Source organism: Neophocaena asiaeorientalis, unplaced genomic scaffold (genome assembly GCF_003031525.2).
Source record: "Neophocaena asiaeorientalis asiaeorientalis breed wild unplaced genomic scaffold, Neophocaena_asiaeorientalis_V1.1 scaffold149, whole genome shotgun sequence".
NCBI lineage: Eukaryota > Metazoa > Chordata > Mammalia > Artiodactyla > Phocoenidae > Neophocaena > Neophocaena asiaeorientalis.
Genome location: NW_020174442.1, coordinates 408313 through 426760, shown reverse-complemented (window position 1 = coordinate 426760; position 18448 = coordinate 408313).

The following is an 18448-nucleotide window of genomic DNA, read 5'->3' as shown; positions in this document are numbered from 1 at the left end:
ATATTGTATTGTATATGTGAAAGTTGCTAAGAGTAGATCTTAAAAGTTCTCATTACAAGAAAAATTATTGTTCCCACATGTGGGAATGGACTTATGGTGATCATTTTGCTATATATACATATATCAAATCATTATGTATTATATATAAAACTAACACAGTGTTGTACATCAATTACATCTCAGAGTTCCGAGTTCACACGGAACTCTCTAGCAGTTCACAGTCCTGTGCTCTGTGAGAGAAAATGTGTTTGCTTCCTTGGAAATGAATCTCTTTGTAGTTCCGTGTCCTGTACCTCACCACACCAAGCAAGGAGAGTTACAGAACAATGTTTAATCAGCAGATGGATTGTGCAATTCATTGCATCCTCCATTGCCAGGAATAGATGCCCTGGTGTCGTACACAGGGAGATCAACGTGATAGTATCATGAGCTTTCCCCGCCCGTCCCCAGAAAAAGAAAAAAAGTCTGGCTCTCAATACATTCAAGTTAATAACTCAGTTTTAGGGAGACCAGAAAATGAGTAATGACAGTATATGACATTAAAAATGTCTAGTATTACTGTAATTTATACAAATGCCAAATTATAAGCTTGTACCTTCTATGCTTTTGGAAAAGAATTTTTGCACCATGAAAAAAATAGCAAAGCAATTTCTACATGGCTTCTACCGCCTGTTCATGTGTTTAAACTGAGAGACACTTCCTCCACTATCTAAATGATTTTTCACCAGCCCCCATTTCTATTTAAAGCTATTAGAGGAAGTTACCAAATCATTAGAAAGTTGAGTCAGTTCTTTAGAAACTGAACTGATTTCCTACCAAAACAATATACTTGTAGCCTACCTAACTCGTGCCCAAATATAGCAGTAAAAACGCTGTAGACTCCAGCATCGTACTCCGAGCCCTCTCAGGGGACATTCAAAATGGATCCTAACTTGGGATGACAGGAACCATGTCCTACTGCTGTAACCCTTTCAATACTGTCTCCTCAACAGAATAATTATTAGGACCTAGATAAAGAGTTGCAGCCATCTGAGGCTTGGGTGAAGGACAATGGAGAGAGAGCACAGAGTCCTCTGAGGTCCTTTCTGCTACATCAGCTTCTAATTACATTTCTCATATGGCCCTGAGAGTTGCCCACATATTCCCAGTTCTCCTACCCTGACCTGTCCGTTCTGCCCACAGTTTGTCTCCTCTCCCTGGCCACTAACATGAAAAAGTAGAGTTACTCTCTAGTCTCCAAGTCTGTGGAAAGTACAGTCCTTTGCAGCAGCGGTTTTCAATTTTTTTTTTTGTGACTAAAACTCATAGTAATAGAAGTATTTTACACCATACTTAAATAAATATATACATAACTGAAACAAAAGTTTTATGGAACAAAACTCAACATACTATGTGATATGCTCAATGATAATTTCTGTTCCATTCTAGTGTATTAGAAGATGTTAGTCACAGCTCACTAAATTGATTTCATGACTGTTTTACAGGTTACATCCCATTGTTTGAAGAACTCAGTTTAAGGTTTTTAAAAAAGATTCCAATAATAAAATTAAAAAAAAAATTTTAACTAACGAATAAGGGAAAATTCACAAAATTTCTAAAAGTCTCACTCTACTGGACATTTAGTTTGCTTTGGCTCTTTAGGTGTTGAAACTCATTCGTACATTTGGAAAATTCTCCACCTTATAATACCTGAGGAGGCAGGGTCCTTCTCCTACTGCAAAACACTCCCGTTCCACTATCCAAACCCCCTCTTTCTCTGCCCCCTGGAAGTGAGGATTTAGTACAACCTTACAGGCCCTTGGTCTGGAGCAAGAGTTCATCTGGCAGCATAACTTACTCTTGACCGCAGACACCATGGTACAACGGTGTACACTGTCTAGCGCCAGAGGCTGCATCCAGTGTCATCTGCAAGGACAGCAGTGTCTGCACCCACATGGTGTTTGGTGGTGGGATTTTAGCCACGGTCATTGTGCCCAGGTTCCTTCGATTCTTGCCTTGTCTGTGCCTTATTCTCCAGCTAAAAGCAATTCTCCTCCTGTTTAAATCTGCATAGTGTAAGTTGATTTCTCTTGTTTGCAATCAGTTGCAATCCATTTCCCTAAGGTTTAATTAAACATTAGGGATTTTAGCTCTGCTTTATGCAAAAAAAATTTATCTTGGCAATTCTCTGAAAAATCTGCATTAGAAGTCCAGGGAAGAGAAGGTTGGGGAATTCTGAGAAGTGAAAGTTTAATTGGGAGATTGAGAGTGTGGCTTGCTGTTGAGACATTAAGTTGAGGGAGAACCCATCTTGGAATTTCCCACTTTTCTTTTCCAACTAGCTTCCTCATTATTTCCCTTCTTATTGTCAAAAACTCGGGGGTTACTAAAATACCAAGACTCAGAGTGGAGGAAAGGAAAGGCAGTCATAGGCAAAGAAAGGAAAGGGAACCCAAGTTGCCCATTAGGGAATAAAAGCAAGCTGTTATGGTCACTCCTGGAGATAGACTTTCACATGCAAGAGGGCAGTCCTTGGTATGTATGAGTAGAGAACTATACAGGAAGCTAAAATACATTATTACCCATGAGCATTTATCTGAGTATAATTTATTATTATTAAATAACATAAATAATTAAAATTATTATTACAGTATTTTGTTGACACACTGTGATATCCAGTTTAATGCTTCCCAATCAAGAGCTAGATTAACAGTATAAATTCTCCTGGTTGATTCATCCAGATGGTACTCAATTTCTGTACAGTTTCTAGTCAATAGGACTGGAACAAGGAATACCCAAGTACAAAGATGCAGGTTTGTTAGGGCAAACACTCATTAAATTCCATTGTTGCTTTCTTCTTTGAAACATTATGTTTTGACACTTCAACTGTCCTCATTTCACAAGAGATTTCAGACTAAATGTTTTGTGTATAAGTCTAGTGCAATATGTTAAAAACTTTAATTCACACCCCAAATATCACTGGGCTACCAAATCTGCACTGGATTAATGCACATGTGTAAATGTGATGACTCTTTATGCTTGCTTCTAAGCTAAATGAGCACAAATATGTTCTTGTAGCAAATAAGTGCTTCTGAAATATCTAATGAAACAAACATGAAATACCAATAAATTCACAAAAAAGCAGAAAAAAAAAGATGCTGTAACAAATAATTTCATTTCAACTTTGACTAATTTATCTCAGGCAGTGGACATATAGGTACAATTAATATAAATGTCGTTTTAATATCTAAATATCAATTTTAATATTTTAAAAATTTGGAAAGGTAATATTTACTGGCATTCATCTCATGAGTTTCTATTTAAGAAAAATACAGTCTTAGAAATACTTATTTTCTTAGAAAATTTTCTTTTCCTAAGACTTTTCTTCACCTGCATTGTTATAATGAGATATAGATGTAAGGCACAGATTTTGTTCATGTGGATTTTCATGCAGTAGAGATTTTGAACAGTATGAATAAATTATCTAAAAGTATCACCTGTCGTTTCGGACTTGAGTATAATTAAGGCTGTTCTGCCTGTGTTTGCCACTGTTCTGAGATGTGAAGAGACAGAATTCTTGGGGGCATCATCTAGTTTATCCAGTAAAGTGTTAAAATTTGGAAAGAATAATTCTTGCTCATGAACCAAATGCTAAAGGTAGCTCCCAGAAACTGACAGATAAACTTATCTTCACAAATAGTCACATAATCAAAAATGAGAAGGAAAATACTTAAAAATTTTAAAGTAAGAACAAATAGTTTTAATCTTTGATCCAACTGATAAAAAATAATTAAGCATTTGTCACATTTAAAGATCTTCATAGGTTTTTGAGTGCTATCTGTTTTAGGAATGGTAAGCTCAGAATCTAAGCCTGTTTACAGTCAAGAAAAATGAAGTAAATTCTATTTCTAGAAGAGTCATAAATTAACTTTGGAAATTATTTCAGGAGATTAATTACCTGTGTGGCTATGGCTGACCAGCTTCTCTGGGTCTGCTTTTCCTCATTTGTGAGTCCTGAGCCAGTTGGTGTTACCCTAATACCTGATAAGACTAAACAATATCTGATAATATAAAGCAAAGAAAGAAAGAATCGATCATATTTACTAGAAACTTAGGATGTGCTACACAGTGTTGTTCTTTATGTTGTCTCATTTAAGGTCCATAGTAGTCTTGGTGGTAGGTGTCTAATGTAAAACACAAAGAAGCCAAGTAACTTTGCCATGTGACGCGAAGCCTAGGTGAAACCCAGGTTGTATCCCCTACTCTTTGGTATGAGAAAGTTCAGAAAAGCTCACTTCAAATATTACTTCCTTTAAAAAGATTTCTCTGACTCTCCCAAGCAGCTCAAGAAATCTTTCCTTTTGCCCCTCAATACACTTTATTATTTCATCCATTATATAAACCATCATACTAGTTGCTTCCTTCCTTTCCATCTCTTTCCTGGGGGACTGTGATATTTCATGTTGTATCCCCAGAATCTATCAATATATGCTACACAGTAGGTACTAAATGTATATCCATTTAAATAAATGAATGGCATATTTAACATTTTTCTATGGAAGTAAAAGGTAGTAGGCTGACCATCAATTTAAATAAAATAAGACAGTCACCCAATACCAATAACTTGGCTCTGCTTTGATGAGCAGAGAAGACAGGAGTTCGATTGAGCACTGGCGTGAGGAGTGCTGCTACATAGTCCAACTTGGCCAGTCCAAACCATACATGAGTGAAATCAACAGCAGAGCAATGTGTTTCTCTTCTTAAGAGCTGCCTAGCATAGTAAGACATAGCTAACCTGAGTGCTCCTGTGTCTGCATCCTGACAGGTGTGGACTTCTTTCTCAAGGTAAAAGATTTGTTTGGAAATGTCTTCACTTGCTGAGCAAAATGGTCCACCAATGTCAAGTGTCCCTTATTAATTCTCTTAGAATTTATACTTTCTTGTAAATGCATCTTCTTCATGAAGAGCCAATCTTCCCTCAGTAGATGAAATGCATTTGAGTGAAGCATGCAATTTTGCTGCTCCAGCTAAAGTTGCTTGTACTCACAGAATTACCATTAGAGTGGTTAAAATAATAATGTTTAATTAAATTACTTTATAATGATAATATATTTATAATTATACATATTAAGAATAATCATATTTAGGTGAGAAGTTAAACAATACATAAGAAACAAATTGCTTAATAGCTTGGTAACTTATCTTACTTATTAATGTATTTGGAATATACAGGAAAGAAAAAAGATAATATAATGGCAAACCTACAGCTTTCATTGACTCAAGGCTTTCATTGTTTCATATTGTCATATTTCAGCAATATGAAAAAGATAATGGACTTTAGTTTCATTAATAACATTTCTGATCCTTCACTGAACAGTTTACATTTTACAAAGTAGGTTCTGATACATTAACTCCTTAAAACTTTACAACTGCCTCCTATGGAAGTTTTATTCTTAGTTACAGGAAAAAAAAAAAAAAGAAAATCCATTGAATAATGGAGTCAGCATATATGATACAGCATTATGTTAATATTCTTAAAAGCTTTAAAAAACTAAAGAGCAGGATTTTCATAAAATAGTTTTTCAAAGAAAGTGAAAAGAAAAATAAATTTTACCATAGATGATAAATAATTATGTAGCAAAAAGGAGCAGGACTAAATGTAGGTAGTTATGAAAGTAATTTTGTTATATAACACTCAATAACAACATTTTCATTGGAATGGTTTTTAAATAGATTTCCTGTTCATTCAAAGCTAATTCCTTGATGTAATATTCTCTTTATTCTGGAAGAAAGGAATACTGACAATCTTTTAGAATTACAATATAATATAAGTACTAATCTCTCTGTACATCAAAAATTCAACAGCTAGTACACAGAGTTGTGGGTACTTCTTGAAAGCAATAAAAATGGTTTTGAGTGGGAAAAGTAAGAATATATCTAATTTTTAGTGATAAGGAAATCCTGTGAAGAAGACTTCTGCTTCTGGTTAAGATAGACTAATATGATTGGATTAAATCTCACATCTGAAACAACTTAAAAACTGGACAAAGTATATTAAAAAATGATTTTCAAGACATTGGACATCCAGCAATGAAGAACAGTAATCCTTGAGTTATAAGGAGTAAATGAGATGAGCCCAATAGTTGTGCCAGCTTATTGACTGGAAAGAGTTCCAGGGCACAGAACGAGAAGGGAGAGCAACGTGGAATCTGGCAGTCTCTCTGAGTTGAAGAGATGGAGCTCAGAATCCTGGGAGACCAACATGGTTAGAGGTTGCAAGGCATAGTATCAGGGAGGAGAGAGATGCCCCAGAGTAACTCTGAATCTGTAGAGGGTAGTACTTAAAATTTCAGCTGAGTTCAGATCAGTGAATGCATGTGAATAAAGTATTGAGGTTGGGGAATGAGCCAATCAAAAAGATATGAGGGAGCAATATGCAAAGCTTACTCAGGGCCAGGAATACTTCCTATTTCGACTATCCAGAGTGGAAAATCTCATTATTCACAGGGCATTGGGTAGAGAAAGTGTTTTATCTCAGTAGTGGGGCAAACTTAGCACTACAATAATCTTTGCTCTAGTTCTGCCTAACGAAGCTTAAAACAGGTTTCCAAAAAATCAAACTTTATTTGTGTTTCCTAACTGCATCCCAGAAAACAGGTCAATACTTAAAGAAATACAAAAATATTCAGCACGAAATAAGTTAAACTCACAATGTCTAGCATCCAGTCAAAAATTACCAGGTATGCAAAGAAAAAGGAAAATATGACTGATTTTGAAGAGATAAATCAATCCATTGAAATTGATACAGAAATTAGGTAAGTGATGGAATTAATAAGGATGAGTTAAACAATAACTATAATTGCATTCCATATATTCAAGAAATTAAAAGACAGGCTGAGTATGTTAAGTAAAAACATAGAATATATAAACATTATTAATGTTTATATTAATATCAAAGTAGATTTAAGAGGAAAGAATATTATCAAGGTAATTTAATGTAAGTATTGATGCATCGAGAAGACATAACAATGCTCAATGTTTATTCATCTACTAACAGAGTTTTAAAACACATGAAGTGAAAATTGATAGAATCACAAGGAGATATAGATAAATGCACAAATTTAAAGATTTCAACACCCCTCTTCAATAAATTGTAGGACAATTAGTCAGAAGATCCGTTATGCCGTAGAAGATGTGAATAACACTGTCAATCAACTTGACCTAATTGACATTTATAGAACTCTCCATCTACCAATAACAGAGGATACATTATTTTCAAGTGTCCTTGGAACATTCATAGATCATATTCTGGGTCATAAATCGAGTCTTAGTAAATTTAAAATCATACTAAGTGTGTTCTCTAACCACAATGGAATTAAATTTGAAATCAGTAGGAGAAAGGTATCTGGAAAATCTCCAAATATTTAGAAACTAAACAACAACTTTATAAAATACCCATGAGTCAAAGAATAAAAAGGGATCAGAAAGTATTTTAAATAGAAGGAAACTAAAAACACAACATTTCAAAATTTGTGAGATGCACTAAAGCAGTACTTAGTAGAAAATCAAGGCCCTGAGTTCCACCTTAAGAAACTAATAAAGAAGACCAAATCAAACTTCAAAGAAACGGAATAAAGAAAATAATAAACATCAGATAGGAATTCATATATAGGCTCATCTGGATAATCCAGGATAATCTCCCCCATATCAAGATCCTTAACTTAATGACATCTGCAAAATCCCTTTACCATTTAAGGTAGCATAGTCACAGGTCCTGGGTATTGGGGACTTGGACATCTTTGGTGGGTCATAATTGTGCCTACTGCAATATGTAATACTATGAACAACTTTATACCAACAAATTAGGCAATTTAGATGAAATGGACACATTCATTTAAAAAACAATCTACTAAGGCATAATGAATAAAAATAGATAATCTAAGTAAACCTATATCTACTAAAGACATTGAGTAGTTGTAGTTATGAAACTTCTCATTAAGAAACTTCCAGGGCAATATCACTTTACTGAAGAATTCTATCAAACATGTAAGAACAATAACCAGAAAATTGAAAAAAAAAAATACTTCCTAACTCATCCCATGAGGAAGGTATTACCCTGATACCAAAACCGATAAAGAAACTATAAGGAAAGAAAGGAAGGTAGAGACCACTATTGCTCATGGACAAAGGTGAAGAAATTCCTTACAAAACATTAGAAAATCAAATTCAGAAATACATAAAAAGGAAAATATATCATGACTAAGTGAAGCTTATCCTAGGAATGCAGTGTTGGTTTTTACATAAGAAAATCAATGAAAGTAGATTTTAAAACAAATGCCATAAGATCATCTCAATACATCAAAAAAGCACTTGACAAAATCTTTTTTTTTACTGAAATACCATTTTATACCTGTCATATTGGCAAAACAATTATTTTTATATATAAAGCAGGTTCTTATTAGTCATCAATTTTATACACATCAGTGTATACACGTCAATCCCAATCGTCCAATTCATCACACCACCACCCCCAGCTCCCCATCGCTTTCCCCCCTTGGTGCCCATACATTTGTTCTCTACATCTGTGTCTCAATTTCTGCCGTGCAAACCGGTTCATCTGTACCATTATTCTAGGTTCCACATATGCATTAATACATGATATTTGTTTTTCTCTTTTTGACTTACTTCACTCTGTATGACAGTCTCTAGATCCATCCATGTCTCAACAAATGACCCAATTTCGTTCCTATTTATAGCTGAGTATTTTTAGGTCTATAATCCATTTTGAGTTTATTTTTGTGTATGGTGTTAAGGAGTGTTCTACTTTCATTCTTTTACATGTAGCTGTCCAGTTTTCCCAGAACCACCTATTGAGGAGACTGTCTTCATTATTGTAGCTTTGTAGTATAGTCTGAATTCAGGGATTCCTCCAGCTCTGTTTTTCCCCTCAAGACTGCTTTGGCTATTCGGGGTCCTTTGTGTCTCCATACAAATTTTAAGATTTTTTGTTCTAGTTCCGTAAAAAATGCCATTGGTAATTTCATAGGGATTGGATTGAATCTATAGATTGCTTTGGGTAGTATGGTCATTTTCACAATATTGATTGTTCCAATCCAAGAACATAATATATCTCTCCATCTGTTGGTATCATCTTTAATTTCTTTCATCAGTGTCTTGTAGTTTTCTGCATACAGGTCTTTTGTCTCCCTAAGTAGGTTTATTCCTAGGTATTTTATTCTTTTTGTTGCAGTGGTAAATGGGAGTGTTTCCTTAATTTCTCTTTCACCTTTTTCATCATTAGTGTATAGGAATGCAAGAGATTTCTGTGCATTAATTTTGTATCTAGTCTATTTTATCTGATATGAGTATTGCTACTCCAGCTTTCTTTTGATTTCCATTTGCATGGAATGTCTTTTTCCATCCCCTCACTTTCAGTATGTATGTGTCCCTAGGTCTGAAGTGGGTCTCTTTTAGACAGCGTATATATGGGTTTTGTTTTTGTATCCATTCAGTAAGCCTATGTCTTTTGGTTGGAACACTTAATTTATTCACATTTAAGGTAATTATTGATATGTATGTTCCTATGGGCATTTTATTAATTGTTTTGGGTTTGTTTTTGTAGATCCTTTTCTTCTCTTGTGTTTCCCACTTAGAGAAGTTCCTTTAGCATTTGTTGTAGAGCTGCTTTGGTGGTGCTGAATTCTCTTAGCTTTTGCTTGTCTGTAAAGCTTTTGATTTCTCCATTGAATCTGAATGAGATCCTTGCTGGATAGAGTAATCTTGGTTGTACGTTCTTCCCTTTCATCACTTTAAGTATATCATGCCACTCTCTTCTGGCTTGTAGAGTTTCTGCTGAGAAATCAGCTGCTATCCTTATGGGAGTTCCCTTGTATGTTATATGTTTTTCCCTTGCTTCTTTGCCATTTAATTACTATGTGTCTCAGCATGTTTCTCCTTGGGTTTATCCTGTATGGGACTCTCTGCACTTCCTGGTCTTGGGTGGCTATTTCCTTTCCCATGTTAAGGAAGTTTTCAACTATAATCTCTTCAAATATTTTCTCTGGGCCTTTCTCTCTCTTTTCTCCTTCTGAGACCCCTATAATGCGAATGTTGTTGTGTTTAATGTTGTCCCAGAGGTCTCTTAGGCTGTCTTCATTTCTTTTCATTCTTTTTTCTTTATTCTGTTCCACAGCAGTGAATTCCACCATTCTGTCTTCCAGGTCACTTATCCGTTCTTCTGCCTCAGTTATTCTGCTATTGATTCCTTCTGCTGTAGTTTTCGTTTCAGTTATTGTATTGTTCATCTCTGTTTGTTTGCTCTTTAATTCTTTAGGTCTTTGTCAAACATTTCTTGCATCTTCTCGATCTTTGCCTCCATTCTTTTTCCGAGGTCCTGAATCATCTTCGCTATCATTATTCTGAATTCTTTTTCTGGAAGGTTGCCTATCTCCACTTCATTTAGTTGTTTTCCTGGGGTTTTATCCTGTTCCTTCAGCTGGTACATAGCCCTCTGCCATTTCATCTAGTCTACCTTTCTGTGAATGTGGTTTTTGTTCCACAGGCTGCAGGATTGTAGTTCTTCTTGCTTCTGCTGTCTGCCCTCAGGTGTATGAGGCTATCTAAGAGGCTTGAGCAAGTTTTCAGATAGGAGGGACTGGTAGTGGGTAGAGCTGACTGTTGCTCTGGTGGGCAGAGCTCAGTAAAACTTTAATCTGCTTGTCTGCTGATGTGTGGGGCTGGGTTCCCACCCTGTTGGTTGTTTGGCCTGAGGCAACCCAACACTGGAGCCTACCTGGGCTCTTTGGTGGAGCTAATGACAGACACTGGGAGGGCTCATTCCAAGGAGTACTTCCAAGAACTTCTGCTACCGGTGTCCTTGTCCCCACAGTGAGCCACAGCCACCCCTACCTCTGCAGGAGACCCTCCAACACTAGCAGGTAGGTCTGTTTTAGTTTCCCCTGGGGTCACTGCTCCTTCCCCTGGGTCCCGATGCGCACACTACTTTGTATGTGCCCTCCAAGAGTGGAGTCTCTGTTTCCCGCATTCCTGTCAGAGTCCTGCAATCAAATCCCACTAGGCTTCAAATTCTGGTTCTCTAGGAATTCCTCCTCCCGTTGCCAGGCCCCCACGTTGGGAAGCCTGACGTGGGACTCAGAATCTTTACTCCAGTGCGTGGACTTCTGTGGTATAAGTGTTCTCCAGTTTGTGAGTCACCCACCCTGCTGTATGAGATTTGATTTTATTGTGATTGCGCCCCTCCTACCACCTCACTGTGACTTCTCCCTTGTCTTTGGACGTTGGGTATCTTTTTTGGTGAGTTCTAGTGTCTTCCTGTTGATGATTGTTCAGCAGTTAGTTGTGATTCTGGTGTTCTCACAAGAGGGAGTAAGAGCACGTCCTTCTACTCCACCATCTTGGTTCTCCTCGCACTTGACAACATCTAACATCCCTCCGGATAAAAGCTTGCGCTGAACTAGATATAGGTGAGAATTTCCTCAACTTGATGAAAGGTAGCAATCAAAAATCTACAGTTAACATCACACTTAATGGTGAAAGACTTAAATGTTATCTTCCTAATATCAGAAATGAGACAGAGTTGTCCTCTCACCACTTCTATCGAATATTGTACTTCAAATTCTTGGTAGCACAGCAAAGTAAAACCAAAGAAATAATAAAGGCATGCAAACTGGAAAAGAAGAAGTAAATCTATGTTTATTCATTGATGACATGATTATCTGTACAGAAAATCCACGTTTGCACGTGGAATGTGCAAAAAAGTTATTGTAACTAATAAATGAATTTAGCAACAGTTCCAGGGTATTAGATTAACATACGGAAATTGATGGTATTTCTTTATACCAGCAAAGAAAAGTCAGATATTGAAAAATTTTATAAATACTGTATATAGTAATATCAAGATTATCAAATGCTTATATAAATCTGACAAAAGCTGAGCTGTAACTGTGCAACAAAAACTACCAACATAATGTTGACAGATGTTAAAGAAGACTGAATAAATGGAGAGATATATTGTGTTACTGGATTCAAAGATCAGTATTTTTAAGATGTCTATTCTCTCCAAATTATTCTATAGATCCAGTGCATTTGAATAAAAATCTCACAGACTTTATTTGTAGAAACTGACAGACTTATTCTAAACTTCAAATGGAAATGCAAATGATATAGAAAAGCCAAAGCAACTTTGAAAAAGAAAATGTTTGAGGATTAATGATGTATTTTAAGATTATAGCTAGAATAATGAAGATACTGAAAAAATTCTGTACCGGTACACAAATAGATCAATGGAACATAATAGAGATTACAAAAATAGAACCATTCATATATAGACAACTGATTTTCAACAAAGTTGCAAAAGAAATTCAGTGTAGAAAGAAGTCTTTTTAACAAATGGTGCTGGAATAGATATCAGTATACCCAAAAAATGAAGTTAAATTCATACCCTGCACTGTATAAATTATTAACTCAAATGGATCATAAATATAAAACCTAAAACTCAAACTCGTATTTGTCAAGTAGAAAGTATAGGAGGAAACTTTTTTTGTGAAACCTCAGGCAAAAGACTTTTAAATGGGGTGTAAAAGGCATGAACCATAAAAGAAAAAAATGATAAATAAGACTTAAACAGAATAAAGTACTTTGAAAGACATTCTTAAGAAATCTGAGGGGGAAAAGCAGACAAACTGAAGCCCAGGAGAAAATATTTGCAAAGCACATATTGATAAGGACCTTTTATCCAGAATATATATAAAAAGAGCTCTCAAAACTCTATAAGAAAACAAAAAAACCATGCAAAATAGGCAAATGATTTGGATAGACATTTAAGCTGTATGAAGGCAAATTAGCACTTGAAAAGTAGCTCATTATTACTCATTAGGGATATAGAGTCAAAACCACAGTGAGATATTTCTACACAGATATTAGAATGTCTGAAATGAAAATGTTTTAGCTTACTAAGTGTTGATCAGGCTGTAGAGCAACTGAAACTCTCATTCACTGTTAATGAGAATAAAAAGTTGTCCTAGCACTTTGGAAAACATTTTGGGAGTTTCTTTCAAAGTTAGATAGATCCTTACCCTATGACTCAGCTATTCTACCCCCAGCTATTTATTCAAGAAAATTGAAAGAATATGTCCAGGCAAATATTTGTACAATAATGTTCATAGCAGCTTTACTTATAATGACCAAACACTGGGAAAACACTAAAATTTCATTAAAAGGTGTGTGGATAAACAAGTTGTAGTATATCCATTCAATGTAATACTACTTATCAATATAAAGAAATAAACCCTTTCTTTTTGTTTTTAATTGGGGTATAGTTCTTTTACCATGTTGTGTTAGTTTCTACTGTACAGCGAAGTGGAGTTCCCTGTGCTATACACCAGGTTCTCATTAGTTATCTATTTTATACATATTAGTGTATATATGTCAATCCCAAGCCATTTCTACTTGCAGCAAAATAAGTTAATCTAAAAATAATTATGCTGAGTGAAAGAAAACAGACCAAACAAAAGTGCACATTATATGATTCATTTACATGGAATTCTAAAAAATGCAAATTAATATATAATGATAGAAGGAACTGTCAGGATTTGCTTGGGGACAGGGGTAGGGCAGGTGTGGTGGGGAGTGGCAGGAATGAGGGATTCAAAGGAGGACACTTTGAGGGTTGATGATGTGTTCATTATCTTGACTGTGGTGATGATTTCTTAGGCATATACATATGTCAAGACATTAAATTTTATACTTTGAGTTTGTACTGTTTCTAATTATTATATATTATACTTCAGTAAAGTTGTTTGAAAAATAAGATATTCTCAAGAAACTCTCTGAGTCACCTAAAGAGCATTTAAATTTGACTAATAGTAATATTTATTATTGATATTAGACAGTGAAAGAATATACATACATGCATACATATATATTATAAGCTAATTCTGAATTATTTTCCTTGTGATGAAGTAAGAAGAAACAAAAAGGACCCATATATTACTTGTGAATGCCTCAGTTGTAGATATTTCTGTATATGCATGTTGATGAACCTCTATTTTTAGTCTAGTAAATAAGCATGCTTTTACTTTTTTTTCCAAAATCTTCTGCAACCAAGTCTGAGCAGGTGTCAAACAGTTCATGAAAGCACATCAGAAAACAATCTACTGGCTTTGCTTAAAGCAGAAGAGGAGCTGCTGAAGCAAGTAGGATAGTAAATGGGTGGGTTAGCCTTTGACCGGTGGTTTAAATAAACCCTAGCAAGAAAATAATTTGTATTTTCTAGTCCTTTTATTCTATCTTCTAAAATCTGTTGAACCAATCTTTTAACCCTCAAATGCATTTTTAAATAATTAAGTTGCTTTAAGAAAAAAATCCTCATTCGTATTTACTAATCCCTTCCTTATTCTGGCTCCATAATGAAGCTCCAGTAATCCCTATATTTACTCCACCCTTCTCCTAATCTAGTGTGAGGAAATATACCAAGCATTGAGCCTGGGAAGAAAAATGTTGGACTCTTTGAAAAGTTTCCATTTTGCTAAATGAGGTCCCTGCCTCCTCCTGCACCTTCCCCTGCTCCACTTGACCCTGTGCTAATGCTCCTGTTTTATATAAAAAGGATAGATTGACCTTTAAATTCTATTTGCAGCTTAATGTTGCCCTGCTCCCGCAATTGGGTCTGCCCCTTCCCTGCCTCTGGCAGCAATACTGCTGGATTAGTTGTCTTACACACATTCTAGTATTTGTCTGACAGCCTCTGGAAGGTACAAGGGCAAGCCTGAGGTATTGGTAGCAATACAGGGAGATGCAAAAGGCAAAACAAAACAAAACAAAAACAAAAACCTGAAACATTAAAGAACTTCTCAATAGCTCAGCAAATCATCTTTTAGTAAATTAAATATTGGTGAATGTGTCACTCATCAAATTGACCTTTAGCACATTGGTAGTTTAAGGATCCATCAAATGTAAGAGTCAGTGGGGGATGGCCAGTTGCAGGAGTTGAAAGACCCACCTACCAACCTGCTGATGTTAGAGCCTGAGGACTTCTAGGGGAGAGGCCCAGCAGTGAGTCCCAGCAGTGACATTTCTGTCACATGTGAGCTGAGGGTCCCTCAGATATCAGGCAGAATCACTCATCAGTCTTCCAGTAGGTGCTCTCTGTTAAAGGAGGGCAGGCTGGTCCCCTTGGTGTTCTGCTGATTAAATGAAGCCAAGGAACTACTCAAGTTTCTTATATGCTTGAGGTGGGCCTACATCCCTCCCATTCCACCTGATACTACAATTGACCATTGTGGTTATGTGAATACAGGATTATCACATCATATATCCTAATCCTTTAGTCTTAATATTGAGGCTGGTGAAGGAGACGTGCAACCAGTTAGGACTCTGTGGGGTAGTGATGGGAGGGAATGGTGCAGGCCAGGGTTCAGTCTTGGGAGAAAGGAAAAGAAGGCAGAAGTTTTCCTGGGGTATTAGCTTGGTCTCTAAGCATCACCCAAGGAAACTCTTCTTTATTTAATGGAAGGTCCAGGTAGGATGGTTATGGAGATGTGAGAGATATTGCTTATGCCTACCAAGACTCCCTGATGTGTATGGACCTGGAGAATGTATGCCTTATTGGCTATGGTTATCTATTTCTGATTTACCTACTTTGAGCCCTTTTATTTGCCATGCAGCTTCTCTAAATCTTGGCCTGCTATTAGAATAGCCTCAATGACATTGAAAAGGATAAAAAAATGTTACAATGAAGAATATGTACTTAGTAAATGCCTGGAGAGAATTAGACTATGCTAACTTTGTCCCACTGAGGTAAATAATACACTAGGTGATACAGCACTGAGGTACCCCTCAGTTTACAATTTTCTCTGCATTTGTTATTGGCGTAGGAGGGGGTACCATTTAGAGCTGTATAAGTACATGGAATTTTTGAAAAGGGCCCACCAAGAGAAGAATATGAATTAGAATTCTTTAGTCTTATCATGTGATCTTGGAAGCCAGAGAACATAAAGACCTGAGTGTGACAACCTGAGGTTTTTTCATATCAGGGGGTTGAATTGGGCAACCTTTGCTCATATGAGTGTAAAGACTTATATGTAAGACTGCTGAGACCAGATTCCAGTGTACTTGGGGTTGAAGAGCAGGTAAGAAAACTATTTAGTTCACTTGGTCTAGATGACAAGGTCAGGTGGGTATCGCCAGGTGACCTTGAAGCCCAGATGGTATGCTTAATTTCACTGGTGATCTACCAATATTATGCCAGGGCGCAGGGAGAGCGCCATTCATAAGCTTCCCTGGTGAGAAATGACTTAATTAACATTCCCTCTAGAGCCTTGTCAAAGATGGTCCTGAGTTGCATGAGGCACTCCTGTGCCTAAGCTTTGACAAATTATGTGGTCAGATGGCAGCAGCGAAGCTAACCGTGCTTCTGCCCTCCCCTGGGTAAATCCTCTAGCCAGAGGTTCTGTCAGCGTGTCATTGCTAGAACTCTTGTCTCTCGTATTCTGATCTTTATACAAGGGTGTCAGTCACTGTGTTTATTCTGGTTCTCATTTTGTTGAAACAGAGCCACAGAAACTGGCATTGACTGTCTGTTGGAAACTCACAGCTGTGATGGAGTAGCAGGCTTTCTACATCTGTTATTGGGTATCTTTCATTAACAGTAAAATACATAATCAAATCTGTATTCTATTCATGAAATTTCCACATTGAGAAAGGTCCATATTAGGCCTTTTGTAATCTTTCTAAGGGTTCAAAAGCTGATTTAAAAAGTCGACAGGTTTTTCCTGTTGGCATGCATCAGAAATTCCTTGTCTGTAATCTTTAGGTTTTCATTTGGTATTATATTATGCAGTTCATGGATATCAACTATTAAACAAGGCAAAATTTGTATGTACCTCCTGTAGCAAATAAGAACACACATTCTTATAATAATTTGGAGAACAGTATCTCTTTGAAGTGTGGCCTGGATTTAGAGGCCACGTTGCTGCCATATTTCTCAACTCTGAAAAGGTCTGTTAATTTGATTTAGCTTTTGTTTTAAATATGTTTTTCTAAAGTTCCAGGAAAGTTGAAAAAAAAAAAAAAATAAATAAATATGTTTTTCTAATTTACTGTATGATATAGGCTGGAAATTCAGTATCATCAAAATCATAAAACAGATGAATTTTGAATTAAATAGTATCTTGTAAAGTAAAAGGAAAATTTACATTTGATAGGCATGAAACACTTCAATAATAGCGTTACAAAACAGAACAAAAACCTTTACAATATATAACGTGAACTAACTTGTACATATTTGTGTAAATATTATACGTATTCCCTGATATTTCCAATTTAATGAATGTCGTTAGTAACTGCTTTTGTACTTCCCAGATAATTTCATACACTGATGGTGAACATGCCAATGATACAGCTGATATGGAGGGTAAATTGGCAATATCTAGAAAAATCACAGATATGTTTACTCTTTCACTCAGCAATCTCATTTCTAGGAAGCTATCCCAAAGTTACACTGGCAAAAGTATATACTATTTGCACATGCTCATTAACTGTAACAATATTTGTAATGGCAAAAGACTGAAAACAAACCCCTCAGCAGAGAGTGAGTTGAGTAGGTTGTGATAATAGCACACAATGGAGTATATGCAACCACACACACAAAAAATGAGGATTTCTGCATAATGACAGATTGTAATCACAGGGACACATTAGGTGGAGGAAGCAAGGTGCCGATCAGTGTATACGGTAAGCTACATTTCATCATCAATAGTGATGTTCTATTTCGGGACAACTAGGTATTATGTTTATCTGGTACTACAACCTAAAGTACATAGAATCACCTATAGTCTCCCCCAGAATGTTTAACCTGAGCCTCATCAAGTCCTTAAGTCTAATTCCCAGTTTATTTGGAATACAGGGGACAAAGGAACATGTTAAAGGAGACATGGGGAAGCATCAGACCAGTGCAGAAGTTGGGACACTCTGCAAGACCACTGACCTTTAACTAGAAAATGTCTTGGGAAAAGATACAGCGGTTGTGATAAGGTCTATTCAGATTAAAAGAGAAAGAGCTTGAGTTGATTCTGGTTTAGACCAACCAACTCTAAAAAACATTTTGGAAGGAATCAACGTTGGACTAAGTATTAGATAGTACTAAAGAATTATTGTTAGTTTTATCTGATGTAATTATTGTATGGTGAGTAGGTAGGGAAACATCCTTTTTTCAGAGGTACCCAGAGGTATTTAGGGTAGAAATACTCTATGTTGTCTGTAATTTAAATACTTCAGGAAAAAAATAGTTGAAAAAATTGGGCAGAATGTTAACAATCATGAAACCTAGATGATGAGTATATGGGATGGATATTGTGAAACCAAGTCGCCTAAAACCAAGTTCCCTTGCCAAGTCTGTGATGAACCTTTCAATCAAAAACTTTATTTTCGGGCTCCCCTGGTGACGCAGTGG